Source organism: Phyllobates terribilis, unplaced genomic scaffold (assembly GCF_046119375.1).
Source record: "Phyllobates terribilis strain yellow unplaced genomic scaffold, ASM4611937v1 Scaffold_5__5_contigs__length_657084704, whole genome shotgun sequence".
NCBI classification, from domain to species: Eukaryota; Metazoa; Chordata; class Amphibia; order Anura; family Dendrobatidae; genus Phyllobates; species Phyllobates terribilis.
The window spans coordinates 438851207-438868123 of record NW_027362765.1 but is presented as its reverse complement, the minus strand read 5'-3'; the positions used below and the strand labels follow the sequence as shown (position 1 = coordinate 438868123).

General features: G+C 46.9%; 1 protein-coding gene across 1 annotated transcript in view; it reads left to right on the top strand.

Moving 5' to 3' along the window:
* LOC141273446 (solute carrier family 2, facilitated glucose transporter member 9-like) overlaps nucleotides 1–16917 on the top strand; it is a 176782-nt gene that overhangs the window by 30140 nt on the left and 129725 nt on the right. The gene's annotated exons all lie outside the window — the stretch shown is intronic.

Here is a 16917-nt window from a genome sequence, read left to right as displayed (position 1 = left end):
CCGGTATCTTCCCGCTCTGCGCTCCCTGTGATGGCTCAGGGGAGCGCGCGGTGGAAAGACGTCACCGCACCCTCTGACCTGAGACGTCACAGGGAGCGCAGAGCAGGAAGACAGCGGATCTGTGGAGGCACGGGGAGAGGTAAGTATCCGGCTGCCGGGGCCCTGAGCAAGCGGGAGAGAAGGGCGGGCGCTGACACCGCTCTCCCCCGCCCATAGCCCGGCGGGGTGCGCGACCGCCAGTGGGCCCCGGTACTTGCCCGGGTGCGCCGGGTGCTGACGCCGGCCCTGTTACCATATAATGTACTGGAAAACCGGAAAAAAAATTCCAAGTGTGGTTGTGAGGGGATGCTGAGAACCTTATTCCCCTCTAAAGCTGTTTTAGTATATTTGTGTAATGTGAATTGTGTTATTTAGGGGTTTGGCCATTAGACGGCAGCAGAGTCAACAAAGGTTTACATTTGTATTACTCTTCCCTCATGGTAGTGGGGGGCACATAGAGGGTTAACCTAGGATGGGCCCCCCTCAGTGACAAGGGGGAACTGAGGGATCTCTGGGAGTTTAGTTTCGGCCATCTTAGTAGAGTGAGGGAGAGTTTGGAGTAAAGACCTGTCAGGAGGACAAAGACAGAGCGAGACGGGTGTGTGTGGGGAAACTAGGAGGATCAACAGGAGAGAGCACGCCACAGGACTACACATACCTTTAAAAGGTTAATTTATGGATCCTGACCTCTCCCAGCTGAGAGGCAATACGGACGTGCCTGGAATAGGAAACCTAAGAGGAGGTCGGCCCTGTTAAAGTCAAGTATTGGGAGCTGTGGGTTGAAGCAGGAGGTTTGCCCACAAGGAAGTCCAGAGGCAGGATCCCCTAGGGCCGAGTCACACAGTGATCATCACTGTGTGGGGGTTAAGATTGTGCTATACCATCTCTGAAAAGCCATGTGTTACAGTAACTGTTGTAACCGTGATCCCCTGTTTCTAAGGCTGTGCTGGAGAAAAGTAAAGTGAACTGTTTTGTTTTTATCAAGAACTGTGGTGCCTTTCATTCAAGTAAGGAAGATCTGTACTTGTCTAACACCAGCATGAAAGTAAGTCAAGGATCCCACAACATACAGCACAGCATCCAACACCCCCACACACCCAGAGACAATCCAGTCCCCATTTTCCTGTAGCGGGCTGGGATGATGAGGAGAGCACCACGACACTCGCCACCGACTACCACACTGCACCCCGTTACACGGTGAAATTGCATATAAAAGTGCAATTCCAAAATTTTTTTTTTTATTTACCATGTTCACTATATGGTAAAACTGACCTGCCAATATGATTACCCAGGTCAGTACAAGTATGCAGATACCAAACATGCATAGTTTATTTTTTATTTAAGCGGTGAATAGTGTTGAGCGAGCATGCTCGACACTGCTCGGTACTCGCCCGAGCATCTCACTACTCGGGATGTTCGGCGAGCACCGAGCATTTCCGGGTTACTCGGGCGGGAGCTCAGGTCTCCGCCCTGCACGTTTGGCGCTCTTTACAGAGCCAATTAACATGCAGGGATTGCCAGTCACTGTAATGCCGCAGCCATGTTGTTTGTGGGCATTACAGTGATTGGCTGGCCGCACAGCGTCACCTCCAGTATTTAAAACCGGGCGCCGCCATCTTGGACACAGTCGCCCGGGATCAGACAGTGTAGGGTCAGTGCTGCTGAGTTAGGGAGAGATATATAGTGCGAAATAGGTAGTGTAGGGTCTCTAAAGCCTGCCAAATCAAACAAACAGTCCTTTTCAGGACTAATATCCATCCCAGATATCAGGCAGGCAGGCTGTATAGGAGTCGCAGTTGTTATACCAACAAACACTGCATTCCTGTGTGCTCCTGCTGGTCAAATTGCTAGACTTATCCCCCGGTCTCAGGGGCCAGGAAAAATCCTTTTTTTTTCATCTAAATCCTGTATTTTTTTTTCCCTCAGTCAGACTGTACAAATACGCGTCTTATTAACCTTTTGGTATCCCCCGCCCCCCCCCCTAAAAAAAAAAAATTGAGTGTGTCTGTTACTGTTCAGACACCAATATATCTGTTTAAAAGAGTCTGGTGTAGGCCAGATAACTAGAACTGTGGTTTTCCTCTTCCACGGTTCTAATCTCCTTTTTATTACCCTTTTGCCATTGATAGTGCGAGTGTAAGCTATTTTACTTCATTTACAATGGTCAAGGCGTGTGGCAAGGGACATGGAACTGGACGTTCTGGTGATGGTGCGTGTAGAGGACGGGGCCGTGGCCAAGGTGAAAATGTGCCACAACCAACAGCCACATCTTCTTCCTCCCACTTCTTGACCGAATTACTAGAGAAGCACACTTCAACACCAGTATTGCGAACTGATAAGTGTGAACAGGTTATTAATTGGATAGCAGATAATACTTCCAGTAACCTGGGCACCACCACCTCCGGTCTGTCTTCCACATGGTCAAGTTTTAGTAGCCGTGAGTCTCCACCGCATACTCCTCCTCACCCTGATGCTCCTTCCTCCCACAATGCCGAGTGTCGTCAAACAGCAACTGATCCCACACTTGGACACTCTGAAGAGCTGTTCACTGGTCCATTTCCATATTTGGGCCCCTCGCCAGCTCCGCTTGAAGTGGTGGAAGAGGAGATCTCATGTAGCGATGCCCAAATATTTGAACAGCCACGGCCACAGGAAGTCGACGCTGGCAATTTGTCACAAGAGGTGGACGATGACGAGACACAATTGCCAGGAAGTGATGAGGAGGATCGTGGTGCGCAAGTGGAAGAGGAGGAGGTGGTGGATGATCTAGTAACTGACCCAACGTGGCAGGAGGACACGCAGAGCGAGGCCAGCAGCACACAGGGGGAGGGAGGCAGAGTACCCCAACAGGCAGGAAGAAGTAGTGTGGCGGCCGCACACAGAAGGCGGGCAACAGTTCCCCATAACACCAACACGAGGGACACTGCCAGTACAACCGGTAGGTTTTCCAGAGTCTGGAATTTTTTAAAAGACTCTGCTGATAACCCCAAAAAGGCCATTTGTACCACCTGCCATGCCAGCATCAGCAGGGGTAACAAAACTACCAGCCTGACCACCACCAGCATGATCAGGCACATGTCAGCAAAGCACCCGACCTTGTGGGGCGAACCCCAGGGACCACGACCAGTGTCAGCGGGTGTCACCACTGCTTCTTCCGCTGTTGTGCGTGTAAGAGAACCCCCTGTTGTGCGTGCAAGGCAATCCCCTGTCCATACTGCATGCAAAGATGCCCCCTCCTCTCAGTCTTCACTTGTTATGGCAGTTTCTAAAGAAACATCATCAACGTCCACGTCCCACTGCAGCGTTCAATTGTCCATATCCCAGAGCTTTGAACGAAAGCGCAAATTCGCAGCCAACGCCTCACAGGCCACAGGAGGAGAGCATGGTCAGTCGTCATCTTGGTGAGGACACGGAAGTCTTGCCCGTTACCAGTCTGGCACGCATGGCTGACTTTGTTACGCTGCCTTAACTGTGACCCTCGCGTTGTCAAAATGTTGGGTGACAGTCCTTACTGGTTGGTGACACTTTTAGAGCCCCGCTACAAGGAGAACTTTCACTCTCTTATTCCTGAGATGGAGAGGTCTACAAAAATGGGGCAGTACCAGAAGGCCCTTGCTGCAGAACTCTTAAAAAAATTCCCATCTGAACACTCTAGCGGCAGAGGTCACAGTTCATAGCCCAACCAAGGCGTACAGGCGAGAGAGACGCTACTCCAATCCAGCAGAGGCAGGGGAACACTGTCAATGTTCTGGGACAGTTTTCTGAGACCCGCCCAGCTTACAGGCCCTGAGGCGCGGGGTACTCTCACAAGGAGTGGAAAGTTTCAAAAGATGGTGAGGGAGTACCTTGCTGACCGTACCAGCATCCTCCATGATTCCTCTGTGCCTTTTAATTGGGTATCCAAGCTGGACACTTGGAGTGAACTCGCTCTGTACGCCTTGGAGGTCCTGGCCTGCCCTGCCGCTAGCGTGTTATCGGAGCGTGTTTTTAGTGCTGCTGGGGGAATTATAACTGATAAGCGCACTCGCCTGTCAACTGACAATGCTGACAAGCTGACCCTTATCAAAATGAACAAGGGCTAGATTGGGCCAGACTTCTCATCACCACCAAATGACAGCAGAGTAACATAAAGTCAAATCCACTGTGTTATTTCGGGAGGTGTATTCCCATGCACCGCTTCAGACCCACACATGGGTATACGCTTCCTCATTTCAGCTGTATTTTGCTCTTCTCCTTATCCTCCGCCTCCACCACCACTATACCACCAGGGTGACCTTGGTCCGTGTTGCCAGCATTGCAAGTTCCTCTGTCCTAATTTTTGGCAGCTTTTGCTTGGAAGGCACAGGCAAAGACTATGGGAGACCCACTCCCCAATAATGGGAATAATGTTTTTAATAAGCTGTACCGCATGGCTCTTGTAAGGGGCATGAAAACCGTCTTGTTAAGCTACTGTGACCTCCACCACTCTTCCAAGGGGCATTAAAACCATCTTGTTAAGCTACTGTGACCTCCACCACTCTTCCAAGGGGCATTAAAACCGTCTTGTTAAGCTACTGTGACATCCACGTCTCTTCCAAGGGGCATTAAAACCGTCTTGTTAAGCTACTGTGACCTCCACGTCTCTTCCAAGGGGCATTAAAACCGTCTTGTTAAGCTACTGTGACCTCCACCACTCTTCCAAGGGGCATTAAAACTGTCTTGTTAAGCTACTGTGACCTCCACCACTCTTCCAAGGGGCATTAAAACCGTCTTGTTAAGCTACTGTGACCTCCACTACTCTTCCAAGGGGCATTGATATTGTCTTTTTATTCCACTGTGACCTCCACCACTCTTCCAAGGGGCATTAAAACTGTCTTGTTAAGCTACTGTGACCTCCACGTCTCTTCCAAGGGGCATTAAAACCGTCTTGTTAAGCTACTGTGACCTCCACCACTCTTCCAAGGGGCATTAAAACCGTCTTGTTAAGCTACTGTGACCTCCACTACTCTTCCAAGGGGCATTGATATTGTCTTTTTATTCCACTGCGACCTCCACCACTTTTCCAAGGGGCATTAAAACCATCTTGTTAAGCTACTGTGACCTCCACGTCTCTTCCAAGGGGCATTAAACCCGTCTTGTTAAGCTACTATTGTTATGATCTGCAACAAGAACTAAGGAAAGATAGAGGAAAGCTGTCCCTACAGTAAGACTAAGCTGAATCCCTACAATGTAGCGGGCTGCCTGTTCCAAGTGAACAGACCCGCCTTCGTCCTCGGCTAGTCTGAACGAAGACCTATAGAATTAAGGGTGGGGTCCCTAAAAGAACTAAGGACTAGGACAAAAATGGGACACCTCCTAAACAGAAGTTGTTGTAGAACACAAAAGACAAACTAACAAAAAGTACTAGAGGTCCCAGAGGACCAAGCGAACTGACAGAGATAGGCACCAAAGCACCAGGCTAGCAACACAGTCAAACAACACTGAAGTCCAGCAAATCAAGAAGGGCGGAGCTGGAATATATAGGCAGAGGGTCACGTGACCGCAAAACACAAGATAGAAAAAAATAACAGGAGGGTTCTAACAACTGTGACCTCCACCACTCTCCCAAGGGGTATTAAAACCGTCTTGTTAAGCTACTGTGACCTCCACCACTCTTCCAACGGGCATTGATATTGTCTTTTTATTCCACTGTGACCTCCACCACTCTTCCAAGGGGCATTAAAACCGTCTTGTTAAACCACTCTGAACTCCACAGCTCTTCCAAGGGGCATTGAAATGTTGTTTTTAATTACCTCTAACCTCCACGACTCTTATAACGGGCATTGCATTTCCTCCTAATTTTAGTCAGCTTTTGCTTTTCAATGCATAGGCGAAAACTAAGGGAGACCCACTCCCCAATAATGGGTAGAAGGTTTTTAGTACGCTGTAATCCACGTCTGTTTCAAGGGCATTGCAGTTCCTCATTATTTTTGGAAAGCCTTCCATTCACTGCTTAGGCCAACAGTGTACAGGAGACCCAGTTGCTATAAATGGAAAAAACGGTTTAGTTAAGGCCCTCTGACCTCCATGTCACTTCCAAGGGGCATTGGAGTGCCTCGAAATTTTTGGTAGGCACTGCACTCACTGTATGCCCTATAACTGTGTAGCCGAACCGCTCCTTTTGGTACAGAAACATATCCTACAAGACATATGTGATTGACTGGCCTGATATTGATGTGAATGGTCCCTGTTACTCCTGCTCTTTCTCCTTTGCCACTACCTCATCCATCATTTATCACCTGAAGCTTTGTTTTAACGGGAGTCATAGAACTTGGATAGTAGCAGGAAAACATCCAGCATTCCTCGGAGGAGGTAGGATATGTGCCAAAATGCTGACCACCTCAGGCCTAGCCGCTACTACATACATGGGCTTGCATTCCAAGGAACAGAAAGCTAAGGAGATGGATGGCCTCATGATCATGAATAATTTACTCGTTGTATAGGAGGCCGACCACTACTGCTGTCTACCTTCTTAACTTTGTGTTGAAGCCTGATTGACCCAGGACCCGCAATCCTCTATGTCTGGAGGACGTGTTGCATCCCAGTCTCCAACTGTGTCCCAGCTTCCACAATATTAACCCAGTGTGACAGCGTCAGTCAGATGGACCATCCCTGGCCACATTCACTTGTCCACGTGTTTGTGATTAGGCTGTCCTTCAAATAGGGGCGGCTGGGGACCGTTTAGGGACACCTAGCCGCCCCCAGGCGGCTGGGGACAGAGTATGGACCCCTGGCGGCTGGGGACCAAGCGTGGACACCCGGGCGGCAGGGGACTGAGTATGGATACCAGGCCGCCCACGCAGCCATGACGTGGTGGCCAGATTCCGCCTCCACATGCCTAAAAGGCCCAATTTCAAGTGCAAGCAAGCAAGCAGTATGGTATTGCAGCCTGGGGGTGGGTGGGTGGCAGGCTGCATACTTGCACTTGCATTGCAAGGAATGGGGGAGGTACAATTGAACACTGCCCTGGGACAAGGACTTGCACGGGGATAGTTGCAAGTCTGCATCTTCTGATGCGGCAAGCATCACTTCTGATGGGCACACTTTTAGGCAGTGACCTGGGTGTCAGAGATGCTTCCAGGGGTCTTCCCCATGCTGTTCTCATGTCTTTTCAGCACTGTATGCATGTGTCACACAGCACATGGCCAGATAAGGTTGTAAAATGTTAAAATGACAATTCCCAGTGAATGCATTTGTCACAGTTGAAAGCAATACAAAAGTGCAAAAACGCATAAAAAATGCTACTTGTGAACATAGCCCAAGGTGTGGAGGAGTATTTTTGTTTTTGGTTATTTATTTTACCTTTATACACAAGTCTTTATCCTGGAAAGGATGTTCCCTAACATATTTCACAGGAAAGCAGTTTGTTTCGTTTTTGAACGTTTTATTGTGAGCCTGTAAAAGTGGCTTAATACCTCTGACCACGTTGTTGACAGCAGTGACCTGGGGGTCAGAAATGCTTCCTGGGGCGATCTCCATGCTGTCCCCATGTCATTTGAGCACGGTCACTATTGTTTTGGCCACTTTTTAGGCTTTCTACAGACTGCCGGGGGTGCCACCGCAAAAATGCTCGGGTCTCCCATAGACTAACATTGGGCTCGTTGCTCGGGTCGAGCACCCGAGTATCACGGTGAGCTCGGCCCAAGCTTCGAGCACCCATGCATTTTAGTGCTCGCTCAACACTAGTGGTTCAGAAAAATTCAGAAATTTTTTAGAAAAAAAGTTTTTGCATTTGTCGCCATTTTCCGAGACCTGAAGTGTTTTCATTTTTCAGGATCTGGGGCTGTGTGATGGCTTATTTATTGAGTTCTGAGCTGGCAATTTTATTAATACCATTTTGGAATATGTGCAATGTTTTTATGTGCCACTTCTGGGGTGGCTGTGAGCTGGTACTTTTAGGCTGGGAAGGGCCCAATAACCTTGGACCTTCCCAGCCTGCTAATACCAGCCCGCAGCTGTCTGCTTTACCTTTGTCTGTCTATATGTTACCTATCTATCTCTATAGATCTGACAGAAAAAAAGAGACTATCTTCTCAAATGATTAATGTAAAAATCCTTTATTGGTACATCAATTCAAAGAGATTAAATATACACTGCTCAAAAAAATAAAGGGGACACTTAAACAACAGAATAAAACTCCAAGTAAATCAAACTTCTGTGAAATCAAACTGTCCACTTAGGAAGCAACACTGATTGACAATCAATTTCACATGCTGTTGTGCAAATGGAATAGAAAATAGATGGAAATTATTGGCAATTATCAAGACACATTCAATAAAGGAGTGGTTCTGCAGGTGGGGACCACAGACCACATCTCAGTACCAATGCTTTCTGACTGATGTTTTGGTCACTTTTGAATGTTGGTTGTGCTTTCACACTCGTGGTAGCATGAGACGGACTCTACAACCCACAGAAGTTGCTCAGGTAGTGCAGCTCACCAGGATGGCACATCAATGCGAGCTGTGGCAAGAAGGTTTGCTGTGTCTGTCAGCGTAGTGTCCAGAGGCTGGAGGCGCTACCAGGAGACAGGCCAGTACACCAGGAAACGTGGAGGGGGCTGTAGGAGGGCAACAACCCAGCAGCAGGACCGCTACGTCCGCCTTTGTGCAAGGAGGAACAGGAGGAGCACTGCCAGAGCCTTGCAAAATGACCTCCAGCAGGCCACAAATGTGCATGTGTCTGCACAAATGCTTAGAAACTGACTCCATGAGGGTCTTATGAGGGCCAGACGTCCACAGATGGGGGGTTGTGCTCACAGCCCAACACCGTGCAGGACGCTTGGCATTTGCCACAGAACACCAGGATTGGCAAAGTCGCCACTGGTGCCCTGTGCTCTTCACAGATGAAAGCAGGTTCACACTGAGCACATGTGAAAGACGTGACAGAGTCTGGAGACACCGTGGAGAGCGATCTGCTGCCTGCAACATCCTTCAGCATGACTGGTTTGGCAGTGGGTCAGTAATGGTGTGGGTTGGCATTTCTTTGGAGGGTCGCACAGCCCTCCATGTGCTCGCCAGAGGTAGCCTGACTGCCATTAGGTACCGAGATGATATCCTCAGACTCCTTGTGAGACCATATGCTGATGCGGTTGGCCCTGGGTTCATCCTAATGCAGGACAATGCCAGACCTCATGTGGCTGGAATGTGTCAGCAGTTCCTGCAAGATGAAGGCATTGACGCTATGGACTGGCCCGCCCGTTCCTCACACCTGAATCTGATTGAACACATCTGGGACATCATGTCTCGCTCCATCCACCAACGTCACGTTGCACCACAGACTGTCCAGGAGTTGGCAGATGCTTTAGTCCAGGTCTGGGAGGAGATCCCACAGGAGACTATCCGCAACCTCATCAGGAGCATGCCCAGGCGTTGTAGGGAGGTCATACAGGCACGTGGAGGCCACACACAATACTGAGCCTCATTTTGACTTGTTTTAAGGACATTACATCAAAGTTGGATCAGCCTGTAGTGTTAATTTTGGGGGTGACTCCAAATCCAGGCCTCCATTGGTTAATACATTTGATTTCCATTGATGATTTTTGTGTGATTTTGTGGTCAGCACATTCAACTTTGTACAGAATAAAGTATTCAATGAGAATATTTCATTCATTCAGATCTAGGATGTGTTATTTGAGTGTTCCCTTTATTTTTTTGAGCAGTGTATATATGGTATATAGATGGTAGTGTGATGCATAGAGTAAATAGATATGCAATGTGTATATATAAATAGAAAAGAAAGGCAATGGGGATTGTGCAAATAAGGCCATGGCCCCACTATCAGTATTTGGTCAGTATTCGGTCAGTATTTTTTCGCAGGAGTGGAAGCCAAAACCAAGTGAGGAACAATCAGAGAAAAGGTATAATAGAAACAAGTCACTAATTCTGCATTTATCACCCACTCCTGGTTTTGGCTCCCACTCCTGAGAAAAAATACTGACCAAATACTGATAGTGGGGTCGTGGCCTAATGCTCCAAGGTAAGACAGAATTGGAGTCTCACTAAGGCTGTTTGCCCACGATGCGTTTTTTAAGCGTTTCCGCAGCTGCAGAAGCGCTTAAAAAATGCATGTTAGAAGGCCTGCCTGTTCCCCAATGATAATCCGCATGTGCTGTGCACATGCTGCGGAAGTTTCCGCTGCGGATTATCATTGCGGAAAAAACCGCAGCACTACCAATTATTTTGCAGAAGTGCTGCGTTTTCGCCGCCATTGACTTGCATTGGAACGCATGGATTACACATCACTGTATATGTAGATGCGGAATACATGCGTTCCAATTTGCGGATGGTACCCGGGTGTGGAGGACAGGAGACTCTCCTCCGGACCTGGGTACCATAGAACCTGCAAAAAAAAGAATAAAATAAAAAATAAATATTATATTTACCTTCTGATGGCCCCCGATGCGCTCGTCCTCTCATGCCGGCAGATCGCGATGGACTGTAGGACCTGCGTTGATGTCATAGTCATGTGACGGGTCACGCGACGCTGACGTCGGCAGATCCTTCAGTGTACCGCTATCTGCCGGCAAGGGAGAATGGAGCGAAGCAAGACTCCGGGGGCCATCGGAAGGTAAGTATAGATTTATTTTTTTATTTTTTACCATTCTTTACGGTCACAGTATATAAATCCATGCCGTTTTCATGGATTTATATAGTGTGACCAAGTTGACAAGCACTTTCCAAGTGATGCTAAAATTGCTTGAAAAGTATGCTTCACATCCGCTTGTACCTGGCAGGAAAAACGCTTGTACAATCCGCATGCGTTTTTTCTGCCAGGGAGATGCAGAAACGCTCAGGAAAAATCCGGAGCATTTCTGCATCGTGGGTGTGGCGCCCCTGAGGGTTCAGTCACCACAGGGGTTCTGCACCTCAGACCGAGGTGTGGTGTCTCCTCTCCCACGTAAGGATGGAGTACTACACAGGACCCCAACCACACACTCAACACTACACCACTCCAGTTCTGAAGGGGGCCTAAAGCACCATAGTGCCCAACTGGGCATGAATGGAGGAGTTGGGGGGGAACCAAAGTTAGGGGGAACCATGTAGTGAGTGAGGGTGGAGGAAGCATTTACTTAAGCACTTAATTAGAATTCTATATAACTGGAGGCCATTTTAATAACAAGGTCTTTGGTCGTGGGTCTTTGGGACCGCAAGTCAGCACAAGGCTGCAGCCGGCTGAGGGTCCACGGTTCCCGGTCTCAGGCCTCGAGACGGGGGATCGGGGCAGAGTTATAACCGGCTCTGTCCCCGGTCAGGGTCCAAGCAAGAAGGCCCAGGGGGGGAGCACAGGAGATAGGCTCCACAGGCGAAAGGATCTCGGGGGTACGGACAGGGCGAAGTCGCCATCTGCATACCTTATTCTGGCCCAGCCAGAGAGACCCTGCCGCAAGAGGGGGTACCGGTCCCCGATTATCTGACTTTGCACTTCACGTCTCTGTCGGAAAAGTCCGGAGGCTTATGTGGATCCCAGGGGGATACGGACGGAGCGCAGTCGCCACCTGTATGCCCTAATCTGAGTTCATCCAGAGGGACTCGGCCTTACTCCACGTTCTCACCACAAGTCACCAAAAAGGGCACCTAGTCGGTCCGGGAACTACACGTACCCACAAGGGACATCCCAGTACACGTACGGGACTCAGTGGGGGACACAAGGCGGGAGAAGTTGATCAAGAGAGGAACACACTAGAGCGGGGGTCCTGACAAGTGCTCCTGAACTACCTGGAGTGTGCTGAACCCCACCCTGGCGGCCGCAGCTCGCCGTGTGACAGCAGAGAGAAGCTCTGAGCTGACTACGCACCAAAGTGAGTAAAGACTTGGATGACTTCAACTACCGCCTCTGTCTGTTCTTTCTCTCCGCGGCTCTGCACCTGCCAGCGCTCCATTCTACACCCTCTCTATGCTGCCCTGAGGCCTGCTCCACCTGTGGGGAACCGAACTATCTATAGCTGCCCTGACACCTGCCTCAGAGGACTGGTGCAGCGCTGGTGACCTTCACCAGACACCACAGGTGGCGTCACGAACATTCCCCTATCCCATAGAACTTTCCCCCCTTTTCTTTTTAAGAGTGACCCCAGGGTACGGCCCCGGGAGCCGGCCACCTCGACATCCCCCAAGATCAGGCAACAACTAGGCCCGGGCGCCGAGTCGTCCCCCATTATCCCCTGCGCGCGTCATAAGCCTAAGGGAGAACTGAGCAAGTGCAAACAAATGAGCACACCATTTGCAAAATCAAATAACTACAGCAAATAACCATAATATGTTTAATTACAAAACAATGCAGGAGAATAGTTACCATATGAATGTGCCCCAGGGACGCCAGGGAGTCATTTGACTCTCATATTGACACTGAAGCCAAATAGGTTATTATCTATCTCTACCATTTACTGCTGTCTAAAAATGCATAGAAAAACGCTAAAAAAAAAAAAAAAAAAAATTTTTGGACCTGTGTTTTGTAATGTTTTTTTAATGAATCCATTGAAGTCAATAGGAGAAAAGTTGCTGAAAGAATTTACATGCTTCAGATTTGAATCTGCACCAAATCTGCAAGTTGCAAATAAACAACTTGTTCTTTTCAGATTTTTTGACAAATCCGCATGGCAAAAACACGATGTGTGCACACAGCCTTAGACGCAGCAGAATTTATGTCCAAAAACAAAAAGCAGAAAAATCTCAGCATTTACGCTATGTTTGAATGCGGCCTCAATGTCCAAGCAAGATGTGATTTCATGAAAACCCTGCCCTCGCTTGTGGGACTTTTTTTGTTCTCTATAGGCTTCTATGTGAAGCCTGAAAGAAAAAAAATGCGTCTAAAAAAAAACACTTGTTTTTTCCAGTGTTTCTGTACTACTAAAAAAAAAAAAAAGCGTAAAAAAACGCTGCTTTACATCTGCACCAAAAAACGCATCAAGTAAGGGGGGAAGCTAATTACAGAAATGCAACAACCATGCACGGCCTCAGTGTTACATTTTTATTACTTTTTTTATGGGTTTAATAGAAAATAAAAATCAATCACGCCATTTTTTACGCTGTTTACCGATCGCCATAAATAATCTGATCACTAGATTGTTACACCAAATATGTCCATGTTATTTGCTGACTTGTGATGTTTATTATTTTCTAAAAAAAAAAAAAAAGCACATTAAAATAACACAAATGTAATTGTTTCATTATTTTTTAGTAGTTTTAAAGAAAAAAAAAAAATCTGCCTTCAATTTTCCATCTAGACTACAAGGACAAAGAAGTAGATCGCTATATATAGTGTATCTCTATGTACCAGTATAATCTGCCTGTGGGTTCAGCGCCTGCAATGCAGCTCCAAGTATACAAAATTCTCTCATTTTCGTCAGTACAGGCTGTGGCTCATAGCTTTAGCTGCTATCTGCAATTATACAGGTTGTGGGTTGGATTCCCAGTGGAGACCAGATCACAAGAAAAGGGGATAATTCTTTATTTAATTAATTTAATGGTGGGGTTTCCCCTCGCGTCACAGCCCAACATCCTAGCATCCACCGCACGCTTTCCCTCTCCTCATTCATTAGGAGTCGGGTGCGGTAGATGCTGGGCTGCGATGTGCAGCACTGAGTCACGCCCGGCTGCAGCCTGAACTTGACGTGACGCCAGCTGCAGCCGGGGGTCACGTGATGCCTGTGAGTAGCCACCGATAGCGCCGCTCACAGGCAAGAAGGACAGCACAAGGTATTTACAAATAAACTTATTTACACCATTTAAATACATTGGGGGCATTATCCATAGTAGTGGACAATCCCTTGAAGTTAGGAGAGCGGCCATAGCTCCCATGTATAAGGAACCGAGGTCTCCGCTGCAGATAGTTGTGTGGAAAAGGATTAATCATACATGCAGATAAGAGGAGCAGAGGAATCACTGCACCTGAGAACGACCATCTCAACAGATAGTAACTCTGTTTGCTGCATAATAACGGAATTAATCTGGATGTGTCTGTGTATTCTTACAAGTAAATACTTGCCGCCGCCGCTGCTGTGTCATCCCTGTGGCTGTCTGGCCTTAAGCCACAAATCTGAAGTCACTATGTAAATAAAATGTAAATATTAATGTAAATTAGCCTTGTCATCCAAGAAATTGTCCTGCCTGTGCCGTAGTTCAATTAAATCTGTCACTAAAAATGTCATAGCAATGGCAGGTTTTGTGAATATTACTTAACCCCCTCCCTAGATATGACATAACTCTATGTGATGTCCGAAAGATTGTCGCCATAAGCTTTACTTAACCCCTTTACCCCCGAGGGTGGTTTGCACATTAATGACCGGGCCAATTTTTACAATCTGACCACTGTCACTTTATGAAGTAATTACTCTGGAACGCTTCAACGGATCCCACTGATTCTGAGACTGTTTTTTCATGACATATTGTACTTCATGATTGTGGCAAAATTTCTTCTATATCACTTGCATTTATTTGTGAAAAAAATGGAAATTTGGTGAAAATTTTGAAAATTTTGCAATTTTCAAAATTTTAATTTTTATGCCCTTAAATCAGAGAGATATGTCACACAAAATAATTAATAAATAACATTTCCCACATGTCTACTTTAGATCAGCACAATTTTGGAACAGAATTTTCTTTTCATTAGGGAGCTATAAGGGTTAAAAGATGACCAGCGATTTCTCATTTTTCCAACAAAATTTACAAAACCATTTTTTTTAGGGATCACATCACATTTGAAGTCTCTTTCAGGGGTCTTTATGACAGAAAATACCCAAAAGTGACACCATTCTAAAAACTGCACCCCTCAAGGTGCTCAAAACCACATTCAAGAACTTTATTAACCCTTCAGGTGCTTCACAGGAATTTTTGGAATGTGGAAGAAAAAAATTAACATTTAACTTTTTCACAAAAATGTTACTTTAGATCCAATTCTTTTTTATTTTCACAGGGGTAACAGGAACAAATGGACCCCAGAATTTGTTGTGCAATTTCCCCAGAGCATGCAGATACCCCATACGTGGGGAAAAATCACTGTTTGGGCGCACGGCAGAGCTCGGAAGAGAAGGAGCGCCATTTGACTTTTTGATTGTAAAATTTGCTTGAATAATTAGCGGACGCCATGTTGCGTTTGGAGAGCCCCTGATGTACCTAAACAGTGGAAACCCCCCACAAGTGACACCATTTTAGAAATTAGACCCCTCAGGAAACTTATCTAGATGTGTGGTGAGCACCTTGAACCCCCAGGTGCTTCACAGGAGTTTAGAACTAGTGATGACCGAGTAGTGAAATAATCGGACTCGCTATACTCGTAACGAGTAGGTCCCAATACTCGCTTACTCGTTACGAGTAGCGAGTCCAATGTAAGTCAATGGGAAAATCGAGTAAGCCGAGTAATTGTCTGCTGGAGCCTATAAAGCGGTCTGGGGGCTGAGGAAAAGGCTGAAATGTGTGCATGATTGTTTAAAAGCCGCGGTAAAAACTCACATCAATTTTCCCATGGCCGCACAGCTCAGCTACATCTCTGGTAGAGAATCTCTACCAGAGATGTAGCTGAGCTAAAGAAGAAGACTCCATTGGACTATGTCAGACGGAAGATAATTTTTTTTAATAAAGATGGAGTCTCTAAGTGTTTTTTTGTTTTATTTCTAATAGAAAAAAATATTTTTTGTGTTGTGTTTTTTTTAAATACTTTACTAGAAATTCATGGCAGTCATGTCTAATATTGGCGTGACCCCATGAATTTCGGGCTTAGGGCCAGCGGATAATACAAAGCTGGCCCTAACCCCTTTATTACCCAGTGAGCCACCGCACCAGGGCCCTGGATGAGTTGGGTACAGCACCAGAAAATGGCGCTTCTATGAACGCGCCATTTTCTGGGGTGGCTGCGGACTGCAATTTGCAGCGGGGGGGGGCCCAGAAAGCTTGAGCCTCCCTGCGCTGCGGATTCCAGCCCCCAGCTGCCTAGTTGTACCTGGCTGAGCACAAAAATAGGGCGAATAGTAACGAGTATACTCGCTTATCCCTATTTAGAACATTGAGTCGTAAAAATAGCATTTTCACATTTTTCCCACAAAAATGTTTTTCAGCCCCCAACTTTGCATTTTCATAAGGGTAACAGAAGAAATTGCACCATGCAGTTTGTTGTGCAATTTCTCCTGTGTAAGCAGATACCCCATATGTGGGGGAAAACCACTGTTTGGCCGCACGGCAGGGTTCGGAAGGGAAGGAGCGCCATTTGACTTTTTGAATGTAAAATTTACTTGAATACTTAGCGGATGTGCCTAAACAGTGGAAACCCCCCACAAGTGACACCATTTTGGAAACTAGACCCCTCAGGGAGCTTATCTAGATGTGTGTTGAGCACCCTGAACCCCCAAGTGCTTTGCAGAAGTTTATAATATGGAGCTGTGAAAATAAAAAAAATCTAACTTTTTCCACAAAAATAACGTTTTAGCTCCAATTTTTTTATTTTCACAAGGATAAGAGGAGAAAATGGACCCCAAAAACTGTTGTGTAATTTCTCCTGAGTACGCCAATACCCCATATGTGGGGAAAAAACAGTGTTTGGGCGCACGGCAGAGTTCAGAAGGGAAGGAGCATTGTCTGACTTTTTGAACGCAAAATTGGCTGGAATTGAGAGCCGACGCCATGTCGCGTTTGGAGAGCTCCTGATGAACCTAAACAGTGGAAACCCCCCACAAGTGACCCTATTTTGGAAACTACACCCCTCAAGGATTTTATCAAGGGGTATAGTGAACATTTTGAACCCAGAGGTACGACACAGAATTTGATGACATTAGGTCATCATATTGAATAAGTTGTCATTAGTCTTGAGTGCAAGTGCTCGCTACTTGAGTTTGCATGAGGTACACGGGTATGCACCATGTATCGTGCGTGCTCG